Consider the following 26,334-nt stretch of genomic DNA (forward strand, 5'->3'; position numbering starts at 1 on the left):
GTTACAAAATGCAGCGGGGGGTGAGCAATTAAGCATTCAAATGAGGTCGCTCAGCCAGTAAAGTGAACATCCAGAGAAGACAATCAAGGCAAAGGTAGCGGCATAGCAATTGACACAGCTGTGTTACAAATAGTACTCAGATTAGCATTTCCCAATTCAGTAAAAGCAAACAATTTGCACAGCATTATGTTTTAGAGCAACAATATAGGTTTACAGGAATACAGTCAGGTTGCTACAGTTTGAATAAGAAGCAGAATTCAGAAATACCTAGATTCAAGTTACAGAAATACAGTCAAATTGCCACTGTTTGAATAGGAAGCAGTATTCAGAAGTACCCACATTCGAGTTTCACAAAATACGGACAGAAGGTCAACATTAAAAATAAAGCAGGCAGATTAGGAACAAGCCAGTCGGCGTGAGCCGTTGACAGAACGCAATTCGAGTAAGATTGGCTCTGTCACAGCAGAGAAGGAATAGGGTCTACAGTCAGGAGGGGAAAGACTGGTGGGCAGTTAGTGGATTGTAATGTGGGGTGGGGGCCTGCCGCATAACGAGCAGAGATAGCTCTGGAAGTAGGCTGCCAGCTTGCAGTTGAAAAACAGTAGATCTCACACAGAGGTGGGGAGCAGCGCTCAGGGGCAGCGCTTACCTTAAGGACCAGGAGCCATCGGGATAACATTAGATGCAGCCAGTTGTAGTTCATCCCAGTGATGCAGAATTCAGGGCAGCACAGCACAGTGGCCATGGTCGGACGGGCCACACAGGGGCCTTTGTGCTGGGGGCAGGCTTTGCCTAAGCCGGCTCCCTGGATTGGCACAAGTTCGGATCAGAGCTAATCAGGATTGCATTGGGAAGGTTGTTCAACTTGGATGTTAAACTCCCTCACACACTGCGATCTCCAAGCCTAAATGGTACACCGTGTTAAGTGGGGCAGAGGTCAGTGAAACTGGAGAGAAGAAAAAAAATAGCCCACAATGTTAGCCGGATCTCAAGAAGGCAGGAGGGGTTGTTAAGCTTGGTATGTCAGGCCTGTCCCTTTACAACATCAGTGGTGATGCAATCATCAACATATCAGGCTTGTGCCTCTAGACGTCTGAAAGAAGGGATATACAGCCAGTTTACGTGTTAGGCCTCTGACCCGTGGAGCTCACTGTGGTAATTTTGTGTCACATACCATATTGGGATTGTGTAACATCACAATCAAGAGAAAGGGTGGGGTTTGACTAGAGACAGGGGCCCTGACAAGTCTCTGGGAAGCTTTACATGCAGTGCATTTTGCTCCAGTAGGTTTCCTAAACTGGCTCACTAGTCATGGCCTTGGGCCGTGGCCATTCTACTAGGTTTCTTCCACCCCTTGACATGCTGCCCCAATAGGTTTTGGTGTAAAGGGGCCACAGACGAAAGCTAGGGCCAATGGTCATGGGCGAAGGCCATGGCTAGTGAGTAAGAAAGAAAGGTAGTGTTTTAAAATATACAGTGAGTGCAGCTGAACGACGTGCTCACTGTCCAGGGCCAAAGGCCCTGGCTATTGTGCCTGAAAGACTTGTATAGTCAGCCGTGGCCACATAGTGGGTCCAAAAGAAACATATTGGGGAACAAGTAGGCCACTGGCCATGACGAGAGGCCATGGCTAGTGGTCCGTAAAACAACTATGATATAACAAAAACCCTTAAAAGTAATTGAAAAAACCTAAGTTGAGGTGCAATTAAGTTGCACAGAATGAACGCAACAAAACTCTTGAAATTCAGTGGATTTAAAAGGTCATGACCAGTTTAACTCAGCGCATTTCCATTGCAAAGCCCATGAGCACATGCATATTATAAGAGAAGGGATTCACAATTACAGACACAATGGCATTATGGGGGACATAGCATTATGGGGGGAATCAAATGGAGCACGCTGAGTTAAGCTGATCAGGACTTTCCACATCTGCTGAATTTCAAGGGTTTTGTTGTGTTAAATCTGTGTAACTTAACTACACCTTAACTAAGGTTTTTTCAGTGAATATAACATTGATTCATACACAGGAAATCCATGTTTAAATCTTTGTCTTAGAGACAAACAGTATGAACCTGTTTGCTGTAAAGTGCAAAATATGTTATATGAACTGCTATATCTCTTGTTTTTGCATATCCTTTGTATTAGGTCTCAACACTATCGGGGACATTACAGTTTGGCAGCCTGGAAAAATTGCTGGTAAAACTAATGGTAATTCCGGCAATTTTACTGGACCAGCAAAACACACATTTGCCGGTGGGGGCACTGATTTACCTCCAGCCCTGAGCTGCTGGTAAATCAGGCGTGCACCGGTAAAAAAGATGCCACAATTACCTCCATCCATGGAATGGGGATTTACCAGCGTTTCGACCACCTAGAATATCCCGTTAATACTGTGATATCAGGTGGCAGAAATGGTAAACGGTAGGGACAGTTTGCCAGTATTCTGCCAGAATTACCAGCGAGATACCAGCAAACTCATAATGACCCTATGTGCCCATTCAAAAGCACCATCACCAGTAAACGTAGGCCCACGACTGTTAGCAATATGTTGTTGCATACATGCAAATACATACTTATCTTCCATTCCTTCTTTCAGATTTCTCACTTTGATGTGCTCTATTCTGGAACAATTCTCTAAATCCTCACACTTACAGTATAGCTCCAATGCTAAAGACTCTATATTAACCTTGATAGCATCCCATATTGCTTTTCAGATATTGTCTGTATGGCAGCCTCCTTGATGTCTATCTTTTCAACCATTTATCTTGTTACCAAAATTATATCTATGCTCATAGCTGTGATTTTTAACAGCTCGCAATCCAAGGCAAGCCATGTATGCTTGGAGACGTCCTATCGACTTTGACAGGGTTGCCTTTCACATATGTGCATCCTCAACTATTTGCTTTGACAGCTTCTCTTTTCAGGCACAAGGGAATTATATACAGACAGTTATTAAACCTTTTCAAATTGTATGATAGTGTTACATTGCGTTCACTGAAATTGATATTAGAAGGAGCTGACAGAGCCAAAAAGCTTTGTTCCTTTAAAATACATTTTATCTATGCAAAAAGCACTGAGAAACAATATACAACATTAAATCCTAATTTGTCATGTTTAAAAAGCATTTTGTGAAAGCAGTGCTCCGTGCAAAATGAGTAGCAATTTATCTATTATTCTCTCGCTTATTTTAGGTTAATACAGAAAGGACAGTACAACATTTCCAAACAAACTAAGGCTATTTGTTCAACAGAAAGGGCCCGTTTCATGGAATAATTTTCAGGTAAAATCGGGGACTTGCATGCGAAATCACACGCAAGTCCCTGTTAGTCGATTCATGGAACACAATACGCGGGATGTACCTGGGACTTGCGAAGAATCCGTGCCGGTCCAACGCGTCACTGCGACACCATGAAGGCCTTGCGCGAGACTCCAAGCGAAGAGGCAGCCGGGGCAGCGCAGCTACCTAACAAGGGGTCAGAACACGTGGAATGAGGAACAACAAGCGAAAATGTGGGCGTTACGAGGGACGTTCCACATTCAAACAATCGCACCGCCCACACGCGCAAAACAACCGTATTCATGGAATTGAACAGGGATTGCTAAGGCGCGTGAAAAAACGCATGCAAATCCCGAACACCTATGCCACGCGATAGCATGCATATATGTCAATGCGCACACAATCAATGCATAAAAATTACACACAATCAACAAACGCACCTATACAGCCACGATGAATGCACCATTTGTTGCAGCAGATATTCTGGGACACCGCAGGGAGAGGAGGATGGCCAGGGCCCGGATCTTCCACCCAAGGGCCAGCCTTTTTAGGATGCCTGACGACCAGGTCTATGCCAGGTATAGGTTCCCGCCTCATATCATCCTAGACCTGGCCCCGGAGTGGGAAGATGACCTCACATCACCCACCCTGTGCTCCCAAGCACTGAGCCCCTTGCAAAAGTTGCTCACTGTCCTGCATTTTTTGGCCACTGGCTCATTCCAGCAGATCACCACCATAGTTGGTGGCATTTCACAGCCCACGCAGTCACGCTGCCTACACCAGGTGTTGGCAATAATAACTGCCTGTCATTTTGTCCGCTGGCATATCTATATGCCCAGAACACCTGCAAAAAGGCAGGCAGTGGTCCAGGATTTTTATGGGGTGGCATACTTCCCAAAAATGCTCAGTACCATTGATTGCTCCCATGTTGCTCTACGTCCACCTCGAGCAACAAAACATATTTACCACAACCGAAAACACTGGCATTCCATTAATGTTCAGGTTGTGTGTGATGCCAGGGGCATCATTACTTCAGTCTATGCTAACAATCCTAGCAGAACCTATGATAGTTACATCTTCAGGATGTCGCCCCTACACCGGGCCCTGGAATCTGGGAAGCATGGCAACACATGGGTCATTGGTGAGTAGGAATGAACATGCACATACATGCATGTTGCACACAGACAAAGAGACACTGTAAACAAATGACAACCATTCTCTCCTCTAGAGGGGAAAGTGCCTACCCTCTGAACACCTACATCATGACGCCAAAACGCAACCCCAACACTCTTGCCCAGGTAAGATACAACACAGCCCATATTGCAACTCGGGCATAGTGGAGCGCACATTCGGAGTGCTCAGGTCATGTTTCTGCTCCCTTGACCACTCTGGGGTGTGTTGCTAAACGCAAGACCACTAGTCTACAGGCTCATTGTGGCAGCATGTGTCCTGCACAATGTTCCAACACGGCATGGCATCCTGGTGGACATGATGGTGGCACCCCATCTACTCCCACAAGCCCACCGCTTGGGTATGGCTGGGCAAAGGGCACATGGAGAGGCTGCACGTACCCAGCTTGTGCAAGCGTTTTTGACCTAACCTCCCCCGCCCCCAAACCACCCTGTGAAGTGCACACAAGGCCACTACCTCCCAGGTGCCATTCAATGATGACAATGGGCCAATCCACTGTGCCCACAAAACCACCCTGAGAAAGTGTCCTTGGAAGTGCTCAATTGTGTGCATCCCTTAGAACTAAAACACATTTCATGTTGTGTTTCCAAAAGAAACACATTGAAGAGGGATTACCCCACTATCACCATGCCAACCATTCAATTAAATCAACTCTATTTCACCAAAACCATCCCAAATGTCATGTATAATGATCATTAGACTGTGGTATAGTATGTTATGTCATGTTAAAGTATATTCATAAAGAGCCGATACACAAGGATGGATGGAACAAGGGGAAAAATAAAACTCATTAAGAGCCCTTGAATTTCTCTAACCATAATAGTCTGTACCAGCAGAGTAAGTGCATATTATACAAATAACAGTGGAGGTAACAGTGAATCGGTTTGACGACGGTTCTACAGTTTTACCAAGTGCATTAATTTGCCACCATGCAGGGAGCGAGGACAGGGTGGAACAGACAGATGATCTACAGGCATGGTGCAATCAGAAGGAGCAAGTGCACAGACGTTTACAGGGGAGTGGCAGGTAACATGTATATGGGTGGTCCAAGTGCATCCAGTCGGTGGAAGCGGGGGTAAGTGCAGAGAGATGCAACGCTGTAGGGTCATTCACCAAGTGCAGTGATGATGAGGCTAGTGCAGTTCCCGGGGGCAAGTGTGCAGAACACTGCCGGGGGTGCCATGGAGCTGTGAGATTCTGAGGTACATGAAGCGGCAAATCATCGAGCTGTACGGAAAAAAGGAGGGAGAGAGGGATAGAGCAGAAGGATAGGTTAGCAGGGAAGAGGGAGAGAGAAGGAAGAGTAGAAGAGGAAACTCCTGAGTAGTTGCAGGAACTTAAGGCTATTCCAGAGGGAGGCCCCTGCTGTGAATAAAGATCTTCCTCCAAATCCTCCAAATCTCTTCTTCAAGAACTGGCTCACTCGAAGAAGGTTGGAGGTACATGAGGAGGGGGCTCGGGAGTGAGAGTATTTAGGTATGATTTGTTGCAGATAGGTAGGTCCCAGGTCCCACAAAGTCTCGTGGACAATGTAGAGTTTCTTAAATTTTACCCTGGCAGCCCCAGTGGAGGGATTTCAGTGACAGACAGATGCGGTCCCTGGTCTTAAAGCCAAGGATAAGTCTTGCGGTTATGCTCTGGATGAGTTATAGAGGGTGTGGATTAGAAGCTGGGAGGTTGATAAAGAGGTAGTTGCAGTAGTCCAGCCTGGAGATAAACAGGGCTCTGGAGACAATGACCTGCTGGGGGAAAGGGAGAAAAGATACAGTACCTCTGAGGAGGTGTAGCTGATAGTTGTACTTTCTAGATATATCTGAAATGTAACATGAGAAGGAGAGAGGGCAGTCAGAGATGACCCCAAAGATTATCAGCCTTGCAGGTGGGTGCGGCTGCAGTGTCAAGGCGAGTCTGGCCAGAGTCAAAGTGTGAAAGCTGGAGTAGGGGTCCCAATGCAAACAATCTCAGACCTGCTGCCGTTAAGGCAGAGGTTGTTTGCAGCACACCATGACTGAATCGTGGACAGTCAGATATAAGTGATGAAGAGGAGGCGGCTGAGGGTAGCCTGAAAGAAAGTTCTGAGCCATCCACATAACACTGGAAGTTAGAGGTGAAAGTGCTAATCACACGTGCTAAGGCAGCAATGTACATGTAGAAGAACCAGGGGATAGCTTACATCCTTGGGGAACGTCAAAGTCTGAAAAATCCATAGAAGAAGGAAAGGTTTTGAGTCCCACCTGGGATGGGTGGTCAGAAAGAAACGAGGTTAACCACACCAAAGCCTGATCCGTGAACCCTGTGCACCATGCCCACTGTAGAGGTCTCCTTCTGCAGTGGTGGATCGGAATAACTAACAAACTGGTCAAAGGTGTAATATTCCATAATGATCAATATAAAAGATATCTTACCTGTCCCCTTGGCATGCAGTTGACAGTCAAATTTAATTTCAGGAAATAGCCATCATTACCTGATGTAAGGATCTGCAGACAAAGAAAAACATGAAACATAGTTCATGTACCACATACATGCAAAAAAGAATTGAAGAGCTACGGGCACTCCTCAGTGACATCAAACACATGCAAACCACAAGTTCCAATATAGCCATCAACATATGTCTCTGCACACATGCACAAACACATGCACGCTGCATGCAATTCAAACACACAATACACATACACTCACACCCAACAACATCACCCACACTGCCTGTCCCCCTCAATGACATGCAGCAAACGTTCATGCAACATATCCCCATTCATTATACAATGTCATATACACAATGCACACTCCAATCACCATGTGCATGAAAATGTGAAGACAGTACATATGCATATAATTGATCACAACCAGAACATGGCCGACCCCTGGCAGACTACCAATGCCATGATAATGCTGTCCATCACCTGCGTAGTATTGGACAGTGCACTACACACAGTCATGGAAGCGCATTATCAATAAACAGATGTGTTGTTCATTGCTTAGGCACTCACCCAATAACCCCAAACGTTTCCAAGTGCACCCAGGCCAACAGAGTGGGGACAGGTGAATGTAGGCAATGATTTACTAACGGAGATCAAAAATACAATCAATACTACAAAGAAATCAAGACAATAACTGGGGGGGCAACTGACAATGCCTTGTGAGTGTTCAGAACGTGTAAGTGTACAGGTGAGGGTGGTAAGGGAAAAGGTTCTGATAAGTTAATGGAGAACATCTCTGGGTGAAATTGCCAGAAAATAATAAATAAATGTACGTGCCACCTCACGTCAAGTTCAGTAAATACACAGTACAATAGATGATACATGTGGGGGTTCAGGGCACCAAGGACACACATAAGGGCCTTGGCTATCAGGCATGCTACTGTATCAATAGCATGGAAGAGAGTTGGAGAAGGAAGTGGAGAAGAGAAAGGACTTGATTGTGAACTTAAGAAGTTCCTGCTCAAGACGCAGAGGTAGAGTGAGTTTATTACACAGAAGACAGCATGCATAGGAAATTGACCCACCAAGAGCCCTTTCAATACCAAAGTGCTTGACACGCAGGGAGTAGTTGCCAGAGGAACGCAGGAGTATATAAGTGGAGTATTTCAACAGTAAGCGCTCTGACCCAGATAAACATGTGGATGATACAGAGGTATTACATGTAATCCGTGCTGCATCTGTGAGCACCTGAAGGCTTTATATTGCAGGAGAGATGTGGTCCCTGGGCCTGAGGCAAATGATGAGTCTTGCATTTTCACTCGACACAGCACGTAGCGGACTAGCCGTTACGATATGCTTACCCGCACACATAAACACACAAAACCAAGCCGGCTCTCACTACGCACCGATGAACCTGCACGATTTGGCATTGTAGGGGTTACCCACTGACCCGCGAGGTAAGAAACATGCAGAATCCACTTGTTTGTAGATTTCGGGAACAGATGTGTGTGTTGTCCTGTTAATCCACATTAGGCACTTCTCAGCATTGAATGTAAGAGCGCTGGAGATTCCAGTACGCTCTCCTTCCCCCTCGGTCATAAAATCATATTCCCGGGTCTAATTATGCCATGGGTCTACTCCTCGGATATGACCCTAGAATGTTAGCACTAACTCATGAAATAATTTTGTAATTACTAGATAGCTTACATTTCTTTGCCCTTTTCTTGTGAGAGTCTGATTCAACGTCCCTCACCCTAGGTCCTTTGCCAGAATATTACCAGAGCACTGACCAGGAAGCAAGTTGCTTAACCTTCCTACCTACATGGACTGACATCCATGGGGACACTCACATTAGGGTAAGACATCCATGACAGACCCTTTTGGCTGTCTCCTTATCCTACAGTAATTGGAATAGTGGAAGAAATGACACAGTAATCTTATTTACCAAGACGTGTGTCTTTCCCTTGTCACCCCTTGCCCGCTTCCTTCCATCTGCAGGTGGGGTCTCCTGTAACTAATGAATACACTACAAGCAACCTATAAGACGGCACACCACTCAGTGCTCGCCTTTTCAGCCCTGATTAAACTGGTTCCAATGTATTAATACCACTGAAACCGGTAGGCTTTTTTCTCCAACCTGACAAACGAGTGACAAACCAACAACTCGGTGGAAGGTTGGATAGTGATCCTCTTGAAGAATAAAACCTGTGGACGAAGATGAACTCTACACCTTGAATCGAGTCCAGAAAACTTTTGAGACTGGTTCATAGTGCACAGGCGAATGTACCGAGTAACCACCGTGCTTTATCCAACTGTGTCTCTCAAGCAGAACACATCATCTTTTGGCAACTTTTCATCCAAAACTTTTAAAACCCTGCGGTCCAGAGAAATGGAATAAAGTTTGAAAGATTTCATCCGCAAAGCAGTTTTAAGTTTCAGTCTAAGATTGTGACATGAGGGCAAATAAACAGAATCAGTATTTTAGACAATGTATAAAAAACATAAAATTGATTCATCAGAGTCCTTTAATGTGTGATTAAGCTGTAGGGGTCACAGGGAGGACCAAGCAACACTTAGGAGTAGGCTGTTGCAGTAGTGTAGCCTGGAGGGTACCACAGCACATGTAAAATAGCACCTCTGTGTGAAGGTGTGGAAGGGTACAGTTGCTTTGAGCATCAAGAGCTGAAAGTCAGACTTCTTCACAATCTCACGAATATGAGGCATGAAGGAAAGGGGGCAGTCGAAGATGAATTCAAGATTCCTGCCTTGGGATGCAGGGACAGGGAGTGAGCCCATGAAGGAAGGACACAGTGAATGGCAGAAGTAGGCTGCAGGGGATCCAATAGGGACACACTCATTTTTGTATAGCGTACAAGCCAAGGTCATTTCCATTTCACCAGGCCAGGGCGGCTGAGAGGCAGTCATGGGGAAGGCGGGTGCAAGTGTGTCAGTAGGAACATTGCTGAAGAGTAGTGTGTTGTCAGCATAGCACAGGAATTTGTCGCACAATGAAGCAAAGAGGTGTTGTAGCAGGGATACGTATATGTCAAAGATGCATGGCAAAAGAATGGACACCTGTGGGACGCCACAGGTGGAGGCTGAAGTAGGGGACAAGAAAGGGCACAGAATGGTTTAGTAGGAATGATTGTTTAGGAATGAGCTAAGCAAGTCAACTTGCCGTTCATGGAGCATTTTAATGAGGATGGAATGACTAACTGTGTGAAAAGCAGATGAGCTATCAAGGAGGATTAGGTCAGCAGGGGATTATGAATTGAGGGATGCTACCATTTATTCACGGGTGTTCTGGAGAGCAGTGTCTGTGGCTCCAGACGGTTTCAATCCACACTGGCGTACATTGACATCCCCAACAATGACGTCATGGGCGTCCATTTGTGGGAGTGCAAACTTGTCAAGCACTTTCCCCAGGAAGGTGGTGAAATAAATATGGCAGTAGGTTGCTGGTCAGGAAGGCTCTGCATATGGCATAGTAACGATGGTGTGCACAAGGGAGTGCTTGATGGAGGATGGAAACTAAACAGCAGGAAAGGAGTGGTTGCAGAGATCAGCCAGATCTGGTGCCAGGAGATGTTGCCCTTCGTGGAGTTGTCAACTCTGGTGACTTCTTCAGGGGAGACATGAGTGAAGGAGGAGAATGAGGAATGATGAGGGTGAGTGGTGGGGGGCATAGGTGCAGAGGGTTGTGTTTGAAGAGCCTGTCACAAGTAGGTTTAGTCACTCCTGTGTATTTAAAAAACATATGAGATGCAAGTGCATTACAAAGGTACTGTGAATGACTATGTGCAGAATGTACAGAGGATGGGTTGGCAATTTCAGAAATACTCACTTCTTGCACTCTTGCCAGAACCATGCTTGATGTCACAATGTATTGCTGCCCACTGAGTTAACTGCAATGGAAGACATAAGCAGACAACACGAAGAAATGTGATACAGCAATCAACGATAAACGCATGCTAAAAGTACAATGTTAACCACCAGACCATGTTCAAAGCAGACTTCATTGTCACAGCATACAAATGGTCAAATACTGCAATCAATGAAATGCAGCAGTACCATGCCCCCATCTGCGTTGCACTAGAAGCTGCAAACACCATGGTGCCGCAAGCATGGTAAATGCATGAGAAAGTACCAACACCACTAACCCTAATGTGCTGGTACACATGTCATCCCACAAAATGCATACATACCAAGATGTTTGTGGCTTTAAACTGGTGCTGCACACCGTAATTCTTGAACCATAATGAAGACAGGCCAAATGTAATATACAGCCATAACCCCACAAACCCTGCTAGGAATCTGAAGTGTCACTCATTACACATGTTCAAAGTGCAATGAGCCACATATCAGCACAACCATCAGCACCAGCCACAGGCCACAAACAGTTGACCATGCTGCCCACTTCCAAACAACCATGAAAACCCCACACAGTTAGAATGCACACATTTTAGAATCAGTAAACAATGACCCCAGCAATCTATCAGACGAACATGCCCATACCCATCATGAGAAGCACCCCTGTGAAACATGCACCCTTTAAGAAGTAGTGTTGGACCACAAGCTAAGTACACTCCCATGCAAACAGCACACATGTGTCAGCAAATTACATTCACTAACCTGTCCAGGGAACCCACCTGCCTTGCATATGGTGCACACAATTGGGAGACGCTTCCCCTAAATTAAATAATATGCATAGTAACAGCAGAAACAACATGCACATCCATGACAACACATCATTTCATACCAAAAATATGCATAACACAGGGTGCTACATGGTGACTGGAAATAGATTGTGATCATCCCTGGAGTACGGTGTACCACAACAGAGAGAGGGAGAGAGAGTGACACAGATAGGGAATCCCAAGGAAATGCCAGATCAAGGAGTACGCTGCCTCGATTCCAGATGTACAATGACATGCGCTTACAGCATAGGAGGTGCGGCTATAGAGGAATACACATAGCTAGGTAGCACAGTGACATGAGCACCATTTAAATAACCATATCGGCATGTTAGCATGCAAAGCACATATAAGATAAACAAGACATGCAGCAAACATGATGTTAGGGAGAATTCTCAAGAATGTGCTAATGTCCCTTACCTTTTCAGACCCCCAGCAACTTTGCTGGATTTCTAGGATTTGATTTTTTACCTGGGAAGAGTGTGAGCCTTTTTACCCACTCTTACATGTATTTTGATGTGTGTTTTACTTTTGCGTTCTTTGGTTTTGTAGTTTTAAAACAACTCCATAAGCATTAACTTTTTCTGTGTGTCACACAGCACCTTCAGTGCAGTGGCACAGGAATGTCTTTCAGACTTCCCAAGGTTTAAATACCTTCTCTGGGAGAGACTACTCTCTCCCAGAGCATGTAAAGTTAAATTGACTTTACTAGTCTCTTTAAATTTACAGACCCAGCACACACTATCTTCCTATAGAGTGCTGGAGGGGTTGCCTAGCTTCCCCTGAGTCAAAACACTCATGTAACAGTCAAATGTTACCCTTTCCTACTTTAAATGGCTGGTGGCCGTGGTTTAGATCAAACTACTATGATTTTTCCCGACCGCTAACAACGGTAGCTAAAATCGGGTCAGCCATGTTTTCCAATATGGTGCCCAAGACCTATCTGTAAAAACAGACTCCGGTCAACTTTTTTCTCACCATTTCTTTTAGAAAAGGTCCTCCTTGTGTTTGTCTCTGCGCGCCAAACCAGGTTTGGTCCCTTTGTTCGTTGGCCTTTGGCAGGCTTCAGTGCTGAAGCCCTCCTCTGGCGCATGAGTGACTGGAATGGACAGGATGTGAGGGAGGTGCCCAAAACTCCCTGTGCTTAGTCTCCTAGGAGACCCAAATGCACTCTAGCGTGATTGGCCAGCTAGCTGTCCGGCAAGGACAGCCACCCTGCTGTGTGAGTGACAGCCAGGCTGGAATGAATGGGGGAAACTGTTTAAAAGCAAGTCTCTGGGACTTGGAAAGGAGAGTAGACCACTGGAACAAAAGAACTGAAGACGAGCTGAAGGGAGAGGGCAGCTGCAACACCTGGAGAACCTGTGAAGCCCTGCTGCAGGTCCGAACTGCCTGAAACTCCATCGACAGAGAAGCCCTTCAAGGTTAACTTCTTCCCTTGAGTTTGGTGGGAACAACCAACTCACAAGCCACCGGGACACCATCCCCATCCTGGTCGAATTTTCTTCAGAGTGCTGTTGAAAACCGGATAGCCAGGGGGGAGGAAACCAGGTCGTGGACTTTAAGGAACTCACACCTTAAACCGACGTTTTGCCAAGCATGTGGCCTCATCCCTGAGCAGTGCAGGAACCTCCCGACGTCCTCCTTCTTGTCCCCACAACTGAAGCTCAGGAACAGAGAGATCTGCTTGAACTGCCAGGAACAACTGCCTCAGCTACAGCTCTTCTTCAATTCTAAGGTACTGTGCAAACGTGGTCCTGAAATCTTTTTGGCCACAACCAAAATTTGTGAAACTTTCCCAACTTCGAAGGCTTATCCTTCCCTAAACATTCGTCTTACTTTTCCTCTGACCAAATTCTTCTAAGATCCGTGGCAAAGACTTAACCGTTTACTACCAGACTGTGCTACCCTATACAAAGACTCTGAACCATTGACTTTGGCCCAGGCCTATGAACTGAATGGCTGGTTGTAGTTTACTTTACTGAAACCCTTTGCCCTGCCTATGAAAGTATTTGTGCTGTTGATTCTTATAACCTTGTCTTTTTACCCCTTTTGAAAGTATCTGAAGTGCCATTTTTCTCTCACTTCAGGGGAGCTGAACTTGTTCAGTAACTTATTGGTTGTGCAATTGTAGTATATCAGTATATGATATTGAGCTGCTCCTGCTAGTGTAATGTTTTCATACTGACTGTGTAAAACAATGTCTATTCTTTTACCAAGACACCTTGAGAAAGTGTTTGTTTGAATCACTGTATGTGTTGCTACTATGTGTAACTAGTTCTACTCCTCACTCAACTCTTAAGATAAGTCTGGCTGCTCAGCCACTGCTACCACATAACTGTGTAGTACAGGCTTGTACCAAAGGTGAAATTGTACTGTCACTTGTAGTCTTAATTGCGTGCAGTGTTCCCCAAGGGTACTGCATGTGATTCTGCCTAACACATGCACACCAATGACGCATGCTCAACATGCAAGACAGTGCTGAACCTTACCCGCTGACTGTGCCGGCATGGTGTCAATCCCGCATCACCTTCACCCGGAATTGTGTCTCCTAATCAGGTACAGGAAGGACAGTGCCTGGTGGAGGGCATGGGGAGCATGGACGTCAAAGGGTGCAGGGTGTCTCCCCTGGGACAGCAGTCACCGCCATATCATGGATTACTGAAACAAAATGGGAGAAGACATTAAATCAGCCATTGTGAAGTACCATTGACACAGCACATACGTGCAATGGAATACCAAACCCATAATTACCTGCACATGCCATCATGTGCACCACCATGCAAACATGCAAGTTGATGTCACAATGCATGCCTGCATGTACACCACTGCACACGTCTTGGCCTTGAGATGATAACAACACACCTCAAGAAAAATAAAGGAAAAAATGAAAACCAAAACAAACCAGGAAAGGGCAAATCAAAAATTACAATGCCAAAATCCGGGCCTGGGGTGAACAAAAGTGCCCAAAAAAAATTAAAACATTAAAAAATCAAACATGTCCATCATGGACCGCGGGGTCCACCCAGGAGGGGGGAGAAGCAGGATACATGTCAACTTCCACATGGGTGGATATTGAAAGAAAAAACAATTCCCTCCATGGGCTCATGGACCACACAGCTATGTTGGACCGGGAGGCATATCTCTACTGGCACCACCTTCCTGGGCAGAATCAAAAGGTGGTAGTGGTACAGGAGGCTCACCACACAGTGCCCTGGCCTGTTCCTCAGTGGCAGTGTGCATGCATGACATTGGTGAATGTACCAGCACAATGAAGTTTTGGCGGTCACCATGCATAACCTCACGGGATGCACAGAGTTCCTCCGAGATGGTCTGCCTCAATTGTTGCATCTCCTGTTGGAGCAGTCTCCTGTGGGCTGCATCTTCCTCTGGGATTGCAGCTCTGTGGGCCAACAACTCTTGCCTCAGGGCATCCCTTTGTGGCCAACCCTCTGCAAGCAGGGATGCCTGCAGAGACCTCAGATCTGCCCTTAGGCTCCTGATGTTGGCCTCCATGTGCAGCCTGTGTGAGCGGCATGTGGACCGCATTGCCTGCAGCTGGTGGGCCACCTGTGTTGCTGATGGGATCAGGGAACTGGCCACCCTATCCATGCCCTCAGCAAAACTATCATAGGCAGCACCCTGTTGGTTCATGGCAAGCAATATCTGCCACTCCCACGCTGCCTGCCCAGGCTGCACGTGTCTCCCACGTGTGCGGGTCCCACGCCTGCCTGAACCAAAGGAGCATGTCCCTTGCTGTGATGCCACTGTCTCTGGATGCAGGACTGCATCTCTCCCTTGGACATCTGGCCCAGGACCAGAACCCAATACATGGGAGCGTGGCCTTGCAGCCGTAACCACCACAGATGGCCGTGACACCACTGACTGGCCTTGTTAAGGCACCTGACCCCCTGAAGACTCACAGGCCCCAACTGCTCCAACACCTGGTGCACTCACCTCCAACAGTATTGAGGATTGCCCATCCGGCTCAGCACCAGAGCTACTGGATTCATAAGAGTCAGTGTCATATCTGGAAAGTCCCGGGATGGTCTGGAGCACCAGTGGATTCTCCTAGCCTGCCACACCACGTCCTCAACTGGTGGTCTGGACCGGCACAGACTCTTCACCTGCACAAGGAAATAAAAAGACATGAGGATTTGACAGTAAACATATGTATCACATTGCTGTCATGCAACACAATGCCGGGCATGTCACCATGAGATAAATAGCATGCACACACTATGTGCAAGAAGCCATCTGATCATGGCATATGCAGACTGGCAACAACATTCCATGTTCTAGCCCATGTAGCCAGTGGACACATTTCATACTCCTTTCTGTCTATATCCCCCAACCCCATTAACACATCAGTTGCAACAGGGGGTAGCCTAGACAAAAGCCAAGGAATCAACTGATTCCATGTAATGTCTTGAATCCCATGGTTATATTCAAAAGCAGCCAACCAATACAAAATATCAAGCTTAACCTCATACATACTTACTGCATCTTTGGGCATGCGAGGCCCCTTAGGACTGGAAGACCCAGAAGACTTTGGGAGAGAACCAGTTTCAACAGACAACTTTTTCATCTCTAGTACATGATTCAATTCCATCTCTCTAAGTTTAAGTTCTTAATGTTTGCATTTAGTTTGAGCTTGGATTCTTTTAAACTCTAACTCAAGTCTCATTCTTTCTACAGAGACAAATTCAGTTGGACCTGGTGGGGTCCCAGTGGTCAGAGGTTGAAGACCTATGAGCAGACAGAGGTAAAACAGGGCCTACATTTGAAGACTCATCTTCTTCCTCTAACTCATCCATAACATTTGAGTTACTCTCAGAATCATTATCATCCTCATCAACATTTTCCACATTTGCTGCAGGTGTGGGGGATTCAGACCCACTCCTCAGACTTTGGTATTCTAACAACTTTTCTATCAATTCAACCTTTTTGTCTTTTACAGTGAGATTCCTAGCTTTGCACATATCTCTCAATTGATCAACAGTTAAAGCCACTAGGGTCTCCTGTCTGTAGCTTTCTATATCAGTCATGATAAAACAATTGCTTTACTAGTGTTGCTTTGCCTTGGGAGGATTATTTGAACAAAAGTAAAAGTATCACTCTAACAGTAACAAGTATACTTTCTCCTCACCGCTGCCACCAGTGTTAGGCAGAATCACCTGCAGTACCCTTGGGGAACACTACAGGCAATTAGGACTACAAGTGTAAGCACAATTCCCCCTTTGGTACAAGCCTGTACTACACAGTAAAGTGGTAGCGATGGCTGAGCAGCCAAACTTATGTCAAGAGTTTAAGTGAGCAGTGGAACAAGTTACACAAAGGACCAACAAATACAGTGATTCAAGTAAACACTTACTCAAGGTTTCTTGGTAAAAGAATATACGTTTATTTACTCAGTCATTTAGAAAACATTACTCTAGCAAAAGCAGTTCAATATCACACACTAACACACCACAAAAATCCAACCGGTAAGTAAATGAACAAGTTTAGCTCAAAAATGAAGTAGGAGCAAAATGGCACTTCAGATACTTAATAAAGGAGGGAAAAGACCAGGTTATAAGAATAGATAGCCCAAATACATTCATAGGCAGGGCAAAGGGTTTCAGTTAAATACAACCAGCAATTCTTCTCAACAGGCCTGGGCGAAAGTCAATGGTTCAGTCTTTCGCATAGGATATCACAGTTCTGGTAGATAACGGTTAAGTCTTTGCCACAGATTTTTAAAGGATTTGGCTAGGCAAAAAGTTTGACAAATGTTTAGGGAAGGACAAGCCTTCGTAGTTGAGGAAAGTTTCACACACTTTCTCAATGGCCGAAAAGATTTCCGTACCGCGTTTGCACAGTACCTTGTCAATGAAGAAAGCTGTAGCTGAGGCAGTTGTTCCTGGCAGTTCGAGCAGATCTCGCTGTTCCTGAGCTTCAGTCGTGGAGACAAGAAGGAGGACGTCGGGAGGTTCCGGCACTGCCCAGGGAAGAGGCCAAAAGCTGTAGCACGATGTCAGTTTAAGGTGTGAGTGCCTTAAAGTCCACTCGTGGTTTCCTTCCCTCTGGCTAACCGGTTTTCAACAGCACTCTGATGGAAATTCGACCAGAATAGAACGGTGTCCAGGTGGCTTGCGAGTTGGTTGTTCCCACCAAACTCAAGGGAAAAAGTTAACCTTGAAGGGCTTCTCTGTTGTCGGAGCTTCAGGCAATTCGGACTTGCAGCAGGGCTTCACTGGTCGTCCAGGAGTTGCAGCAGTCCGCTTTCTTCCTCTCCTCTTCGGTTCTTTCGTTCCAGTGGTCGACTCTGCTTTCCAAGTCCCAGTGACCTGCTTTTAAACAGTTTTCCCCCATTCATTCAGCCTGGCTGTCACTCACCCAGCAGGGTGGCTATCCTTGCCGGACATTCAGCCAGCGAATCACGGTGTCCAGTCAAAGGATCTAAAACAAAAGGATCAAATACAATAGGGTCGAGTCAAAAGGACAGAAAAAAAGGTTGAATGCCTTTTTTAAATGTATATTTTTTTTTAGGTTTCCGTATGGGAAAAAAAGAGTGGTTTTTACACCAAAAACAGGGGTTCGAGGGGTGGGGGACCCCCAAAAAATAAATAAATAATCCGACCTTTTTGTTTTCGGTCCTTTTGACTCGACCCTATTGCATTTAGATCCTTTGTATTCGATCCTTTGACCTATAACCGCCAATCACACCAGAGTGCATTCGGGTCTCCTAGGAGACTAAGCACAGGGAGTTTCAAGCACCTCCTTCACATCCTGTCCACCCCAGACACTCTGGCACCAGAGGAGGGCTTCAGCACTGAAGCCTGCCAAAGGCCAATGAACAAAGGGCCAAACCTGGTTTGGCACGCAGAGACAAACACAAGAAAGACTTTTCCTAAAAGAAATGGTGAAAAAAGATGACCGGAGTCTGTTTTTACAAATAGGTCTTGGGCGCCATATTGAAAAACATGGCTGACCCAATTTTTAGCTACTATTGTTAGCGGTCGCGAAAAATCATGGTAGTTGATCTAAACCACTGCCACCAGCCATTTAAAATAGGAAAAGGTAACATTTTACTGTTACATGAGTGTTTTGACTCAGGGGAAGCTAAGCAACCCCTCCAGCACTCTATTGGAAGATAGTGTGTGCTGGGTCGGTAAATTTAAAAAGCCTAGTAAAGCCAATTTAATTTTGCATGCTCTAGGAGACAGTAGTCAGTCCCAGAGAAGGTATTTAAACCTTTGGGGAGTCTGAAAAGACACCCATGTGCCACTGCACTGAAGGTGCTGTGTGGCACACAGAAAAAGATGATGCCACTGGAGTTGTTTTAAAACTCCATAATCAAAGAACACAAAAGTAAAACATATTGAAAATGAAAAGTTCAAAGCCCCAAAATACAGCAAAAGAGCTGGAGGGCTCTAAGGTAGAGGGAATTAAGCACTTGTGTGTGAAATCTCACTAACAGGGTGTCACAGGTGTGGGGGATCTGGGGGTGGTTTTCAGTATGGAGGGGGCTGCCTGCGGGAGGAGTCCCTTCGGGAGGGGCTGCCTGCAGGGGGTGTCACAGGTGAGGGGTGCTGGGGAGTGGTGTCCAGTCTGGAGGGGGCTGCCTACGAAGGGTGTCACAGGTGGGTGTTACTTGGGGGGTTGGTGTCCATTCTGGAGGGGGCTGGATGCAAGGGGTGTCCCCTTGGGAGGAGGCTGCCTGCAGGGGGTGTCACAGGTGAGGGGTTCTGGGGGGTGGAGTCCAGTCTGGAGGGGGTGGCCTGCAGGGGGTGTCACAGGTGAGGGGTGCTGGGGGTGGTGCCCAGTCTGAGGGGTGGACTGTGGGGGGTGTACTTTCGGGAGGGGGTATCCTGCAGGGGTTGTCACAAGTGAGGTGTGATGTGGGGTGGAGTCCAGTCTGGAGGGGGCTGCCTGCAGGGGGGGTCACAGGTGAGGGGTGCTGGGGGGTGGTGTCCCTTCGGGAGGGGGCTGCCTACAGGTGGTGTCACAGGTGAGGGGTGCTGGGGGGTGGTGTCCAGTCTGGAGGGGCTGCTTGCGGGGGTGTCAAAGGTGAGGGTTGCAGGGGGTGTTGTCCAGTCTGGAGGGGGCTGCCTGTTGGGGTTTACCTTCGGGAGGGGGCTGCCTGCAGGGGGTGTCACAGGTGAGGGGTGCTGGGGCTGGTGTCCAGTATGGAGGGGGCTGCCTTGCGGGGTGTGTCCCTTTGGAACGTGGCTGCCTGCAGAGGGTGTCACAGGTGAGGGGTGCTGGGGGGTGGTGTCTGGTCTGGAGGGGGCTGCCTGCAGGGGGGGTCACAGGTGAGGGGTGCTGGGGGGTGGCGTCCAGTCTGGAGGAGGCTGCCTGCAGGGGGAGTCACAGGTGACGGGTGCTTGCGGTTGGTGTCCAGTCTGGAGGGGGCTGTCTGCAGAGGGTGTCACAGGTGAAGGGGTGCTAGTGGTGTTGTCCAGTCGGGGGTGGGGGCTGCCTGAAGGGTGTGTCACAGAGGTTCCTGGGGGTTGGTGTCCAGTCTGGAGGGACTGCCTGCTGGGGTGTCCCTTTGGGAGGGGGCTGCTTGCAGGGGGTGTCATAGGTGAGGGGAGCTGGGGGGTGGTGTCCAGTCTGGAAGGGCTGCTTGCAGCGGGGTCACAGGTGAGAAGTACTAGGGGGGTGGTGTTCCTTCGGGAGGGGGCTGCCTGCAGGGGGTGTCTCCGGGCAGGTGTACTAGGGGTGGTGGCCAGTCTGGAGGGGGCTGCATTTGGGGGGTGACCCTTTGGGAGGTGGCTTCCTGCAGGGGGTGTCACAGGTGTTGGAGGAGCTGCCTGCGGGGGGTGTCCCTTCAGGAGGGGGCTGCCTGCGGGCAGTGTCACAGGTGAGGGGTGCTGGGGGGTGGTGTCCAGTTTGGAGGTAGCTGCCTGCCGGGGGTGTTCCTTCGGGAGGGGGCTGCCTTCAGGAGGTGTCCCTCTGGGAGGGGCCTACCTGCAAGGAGTGTCACAGGTGAGCGTTGCTTGGGGTGGTGTTCAGTTTGGAGGGGCTGCTTGTGGGGGGTGTCACCAGTGAGGGGTGTTGGGGGCGGTATCCAGTATGGAGGGGGCTACCTGCAGGGGGTGTCCCTTCAAGAGGGGGCGGCCTGCAGGGGGTCAGGTGGCGTCACAGGAGAGGGGTGCTGGGGGTGGTGTCCAGTCTGGAGGGGCCTGCCTGTGGGGCGTGTCACAGGTGAGGGGTGCTGGGGGGTGGTGTCTGGTCTGGAGGGGGCTGCCTGCAGGGGGGGTCACAGGTGAGGGGTGCTGGGGGGTGGCGTCCAGTCTGGAGGAGGCTGCCTGCAGGGGGAGTCACAGGTGACGGGTGCTTGCGGTTGGTGTCCAGTCTGGAGGGGGCTGTCTGCAGAGGGTGTCACAGGTGAAGGGGTGCTAGTGGTGTTGTCCAGTCGGGGGGGGGGGGCTGCCTGAAGGGTGTGTCACAGGGGTTCCTGGGGGTTGGTGTCCAGTCTGGAGGGACTGCCTGCTGGGGTGTCCCTTTGGGAGGGGGCTGCTTGCAGGGGGTGTCATAGGTGAGGGGAGCTGGGGGGTGGTGTCCAGTCTGGAAGGGCTGCTTGCAGCGGGGTCACAGGTGAGAAGTACTAGGGGGGTGGTGTTCCTTCGGGAGGGGGCTGCCTGCAGGGGGTGTCTCCGGGTAGGTGTACTAGGGGTGGTGGCCAGTCTGGAGGGGGCTGCATTTGGGGGGTGACCCTTTGGGAGGTGGCTTCCTGCAGGGGGTGTCACAGGTGTTGGAGGAGCTGCCTGCGGGGGGTGTCCCTTCAGGAGGGGGCTGCCTGCGGGCAGTGTCACAGGTGAGGGGTGCTGGGGGGTGGTGTCCAGTTTGGAGGTAGCTGCCTGCCGGGGGTGTTCCTTCGGGAGGGGGCTGCCTTCAGGAGGTGTCCCTCTGGGAGGGGCCTACCTGCAAGGAGTGTCACAGGTGAGCGTTGCTTGGGGTGGTGTTCAGTTTGGAGGGGCTGCTTGTGGGGGGTGTCACCAGTGAGGGGTGTTGGGGGCGGTATCCAGTATGGAGGGGGCTACCTGCAGGGGGTGTCCCTTCAAGAGGGGGCGGGCTGCAGGGGGTCAGGTGGCGTCACAGGAGAGGGGTGCTGGGGGTGGTGTCCAGTCTGGAGGGGCCTGCCTGTGGGGCGTGTCACAGGTGAGGTGTGCTGGGGAGGGGTATCCAGTGTGGAGGGGGCTGCCTGCAGTGGGTGTCACAGGTGAGGGGTGCTCGGGGTGGTGTCCAGTCTGGAGTGGGCTGGCTGTGGGGGGTTTCCCTTCAGGAGCGGACTGCCCGCAGGGGCTGTCACAGGTGAGTGTTGCTGGGGGGTGGTGTCCAGTCTGGAGGGAGCTGCCTGTGGGGGGTGTGCCTTCGGGCAGGGACTGCCTGCAGGGGGTGTCACATGTGAGGGGGGCCTGGCGGTGGTGTGTGGACTACAGTGGTGTATGTGCAGTAGGGTGTATGTGGACAGAATGGGTAGCGAGGGTGTAGGGGGTAACACATTTTTGAAACGGGTGTAGCCTACACTTACGAGGGGGCACGCGATTTTGCTGGGGTATGGGCTTGGCTTGCGAGGGAGGGCATGTGTTTTATATGGGGTGCGGCCTGGAATTGCGAGGTGTTATCGTGCGATTTCACTGGGGTAAGGGCTGGGCTTGCATGGGAGGTTACACCTTGTATCTGGGATGCAGCCTGGGATTGCGAGGTGTTGTCACACAATTTCGCTGAGGTATGTGCTGGGCTTGCGTGGGAGGGTACATGTTTTATCTGGGGTGCAACCTGGGATTACGAGGTGTTATCGTGCGATTTTGCTGGGGTACGGGCCAGGCTCGCGAGGGAGGGCACGCCTTTTCTCTGGGGTGCGGGCGGGGAATGCGAGGTGTTGTCGGGCAATTTTGCTGGGGTACGGGCTGGGGTTATAATGGTGGGCATGCGTTTTCTCTGCGGTGCGGCCTGGCACTGCGAGGTGTTGTTGCGTGATTTTGCTGGGGTGCGTGCTGGGCTTGCGAGAGAGGGCACGCATTTTCTCTCGGGTGCGGCCTGGGAATGCAAGGTTTTGTCACGTGATTTCGGTGGGATGCTGGATGCTGGGCCAGGGATGGCACGGAGGCTTGCGCCATATTAGTCCTTTAACTTGTTTTTTGGTGTGCGTAGGGGTGTTTTGGGGGAGTTCCTTGCGCAGCTTGTTGTCACTTATGCGACGGCTAATAATGCCTCTTGATATCCAAGAATACACGTGCCGTGCAATTTTTGTCTGTGCCACGGCTCGCGCAGGGTCCTTCTGGGCGCATTGCCGTAGTGCCATTTCTGCGCCAGATTCCATGAATCAGGGCTAGAGTATTTTTCAGAAGTCTTCATTACACACTGAGATAGAATCGCATTTACATTCTCGTGCAAAGCATACCTTTGTAAATTGTAAAATAGTCCATCTTAAATGGTTGTTACTTCAAACAAGTCCATCGAACATGAACACTAAAAAATCTCCATATTGAAATGTGGTGTCATGGCCCCTTATAAAAGTAGATGATAATAGGTCGTGATTATAAGGAGTGGTTGTACATGCCCTAATCTGAAGTTGCTTATGTAAACAAATGACAGATTTCCATGTTAATTAATAAAAAGTAAAACCGAACAGGTGTGCACAGTTATTGAAATAAGCTGCTTCCGCTGAAAATGAAATTTTCTATGGGATAAGTTACTGTTCTGTTTTTTGTCAAGGTGAGTCACTAAAAGGCTTAAATGTGAAACACTCGTCGTGAATGTCCTTGCTAAAATATAAGCATGCATGGTTCTCTTGGACGAATGCCCGATTATATGTGTACAGCTGATAGAATAATGTTGAATTCATCTACATGGAAACAAACATGATGGTCTGTGCAACTGATTACATGAATGACATTCATCTGTTAGCATTAGACTGGCAAACAGGGAAACAAGGCTGGAACAAAATGGACTACCTGGGGGGGGGGGGCCTAATCCTTTATAAGCCATCTATTTAAGGCAGCAGAGGCTATATCACTCCAGCTCCAGGGCCAAAGCTTGGAAAACAACAGCCGATCCTAAAAGACTTGCCTGACCAGCTAAGGGAGCAAGCAGAAAATGTCAGGACTATGCCATGACTGAAAATTCGAGTGTATTCACATACATATTGGCACTTTCCAATTACTCCAAATTGCCATTTTAATCATTGGTTCAGTAATCTGAGGGGAAACTCAACTATCAAACTGAGCTGGCAGCTCACGGTACTGAAACATAGCTCTTTGTCAATATTTCCAAATTCTATTTTTTATTGTTTCTATATTCTGGGTTTGAAATAGGCCATTTTGGCCACTTTTTACAACATATATTTTTCTCTTCCATGACAACGCCATTAAGAGACACCATGAGGTATTTTTGATAGGTAAGCCTTTCAACCATCTCTGTGCTAGCAAAAAACGGAATTTATCAAGGCCCTGAGTTTCATCAAAGCATTCAAAGATAGCCTGGTCTGCACCTCATACTTTTTTGGCCAGGATAAGCTGGTCCATCAAAGCACAAGGGAAGGACAAGAGGAATCCTTGCAGGAGGATTTAAAATCCTTTACCTGTAATGTTTTAGCCATGGCTGTAGACAGAGTTTAGGTTATTCTTAGTTAACTGCCCATAGAAGCCATGGCTTTTTGACAGCAATGCAACTCTTTCCACCTAATCAGCTATTCAGTGGTTGGTCTGTATAACCTCGCTTCTCCCCTGGCTTGCCAATTCAAAGCATCAGGATTGTGAGGATGATTTTACGTTTTACTTGCCACAATGGCTGCACATACATTTGTGAGTGGTTGTATGTAGGTTTAACATGTACATGTGAACAGAAGAGTAGGATTCTGGGCATTCACCCATTACTATATTATTAATATATGGAACTGTGTATTGTTTGACCATACTATTTTTATTGCCCATATATTATCTATCTCTACAAGAGAATACATATACATAAATGCTAAACCAGAGTTAGATAATTCTTAATGTGCTACTAATTATAAGTATAAAATACACTATATTGCAAGAGCAGAAACGTGTTGGTTTAGTGATAAAACTGTATAGGGAAAATATAGATAGCATCTAATGTTTATCATATGCACAAGGGTAATAAGCATCGGTATATAGATCCTCTAGAGGTAGACTCACAACAACTTGTCAGGTGCTCAGGGGTAGTATTTATTTATTTATTTATGTATTGGACATTTGTATGGCACTTATTGTCATGACACCCACACGACCCACACGTACAATCCAGACCACCCCACCTGAGACCTGCTCCAGAAGTTCCACGCGGATTCGCATCCCCAGAATCCATCAGGTGCGGAGTTCCGCACTGGGAAAACATCAATCAGGCTCCTGGCGATTGTGGCCCCGATGGCGATGGGGTGCATCACGAAACGCCGGCACCACTTCCTGGTCACGTGCCATCTGATTCCGGTCACGTGATACTAGGAGATTTCACCCAACGAATCCTGTTGCCGCTTCCTGCTCCTCTGCATCACGTGACACGCCATGCCGCCCATGTGACCTGGTGGGGAAGTATTCACATGATCTGGTCTCCGGCATAAAGGAACACTGATCACGGACTACTCCGCTTCTCAGCTGTTTAACAGTGTTCGAGTGGCGTTTCGTTTTGCTTGGATCCCGTTCTTCTGGCTAATAGACCTTGTGTTTTGGAATTGGACTTCTTTCGTTTTTTCCCTTGGATTTGTTGCTTGGAACTCTGTTTTCTTGGCTTTTTGACCTTGTGCTTCGTGTTACTGGACTGCCTTCGCTTGTACCTCGGAATTGGTGTTTTGGAACTTTTGCTTCTCAGGAATTTGGAACTTTGGCTCACGGACGTAGGACTGCCTCTGGATACCGTTCTGCTTTTGTGGACTCTGTCCTTTGAACGCTGAGAACTACTTCAGGTGCTTTAATCAAGGGGAACCAGGTTACCCGTCCTCCTCTGGGTGTTCTATTATTCTCCACCACCTGGGGTCTACCCGCTCCCTCCTCTCACTACAACATTGGTAGGTGCTGTTCTTACTTCCTTCTTACTATTGCACTTTGTGATTATTGACCTTGTATTCACGATTTCCTAACCTGCTTCCCTTGCAGCTACCTGGTACCCACGCTCCTGCCTCTTGTGCACCAATGGTCTCAATAACTGGTTAGGGAGCATTCTTTGATTTCTCCCTGACCGGTGCTTGGGGACGGAGGTGTCCATAGACATTGCAGTAATCTCGGCGTGCCAGAATGAGAAGCCTTTCTGCCTTGACTATGGACGCCGCCGCCGGGGATCAGGTAGCTGCCTTAGTCCAAGCCATTACAGTTCTTAGAGCAGACATGTCAGCCGCCACAGCCGCCATCCATCAGCGGCTGGACACGATACAGAGCGAACGTAATGCACTTCCCCCGGAACCCCGAGTTCGTGGACGCCCCCCAGCGGGTCCCACCTGTTCCTGCTCCAAACCCTACTCCTGTTTATGTCCCGACTCCTTTTCCCTTGGCCCCTCCCGAGAAGTTTCAGGGCGATCCCCGGAAGTTCCGAACTTTCATAAATCAGTGTAAGCTCCACTTCCTGTGTCGCCCACAGGCCTTCCTAGACTCCACTACGAAGGCAGCATTTACACTTTCACACTTGGGGGGAATAGCTGCCGCCTGGGCCAACCCACTACTCGAGACCAATAGTCCTGTGCTTTATGATTTTGACCTATTGATCACGGAAATGACCAGAGTTTTTGATACCAGGCATAAAGCACAGG

Source organism: Ambystoma mexicanum, chromosome 3p (genome assembly GCF_040938575.1).
Source record: "Ambystoma mexicanum isolate Mex_15411 chromosome 3p, UKY_AmexF1_1, whole genome shotgun sequence".
NCBI lineage: Eukaryota > Metazoa > Chordata > Amphibia > Caudata > Ambystomatidae > Ambystoma > Ambystoma mexicanum.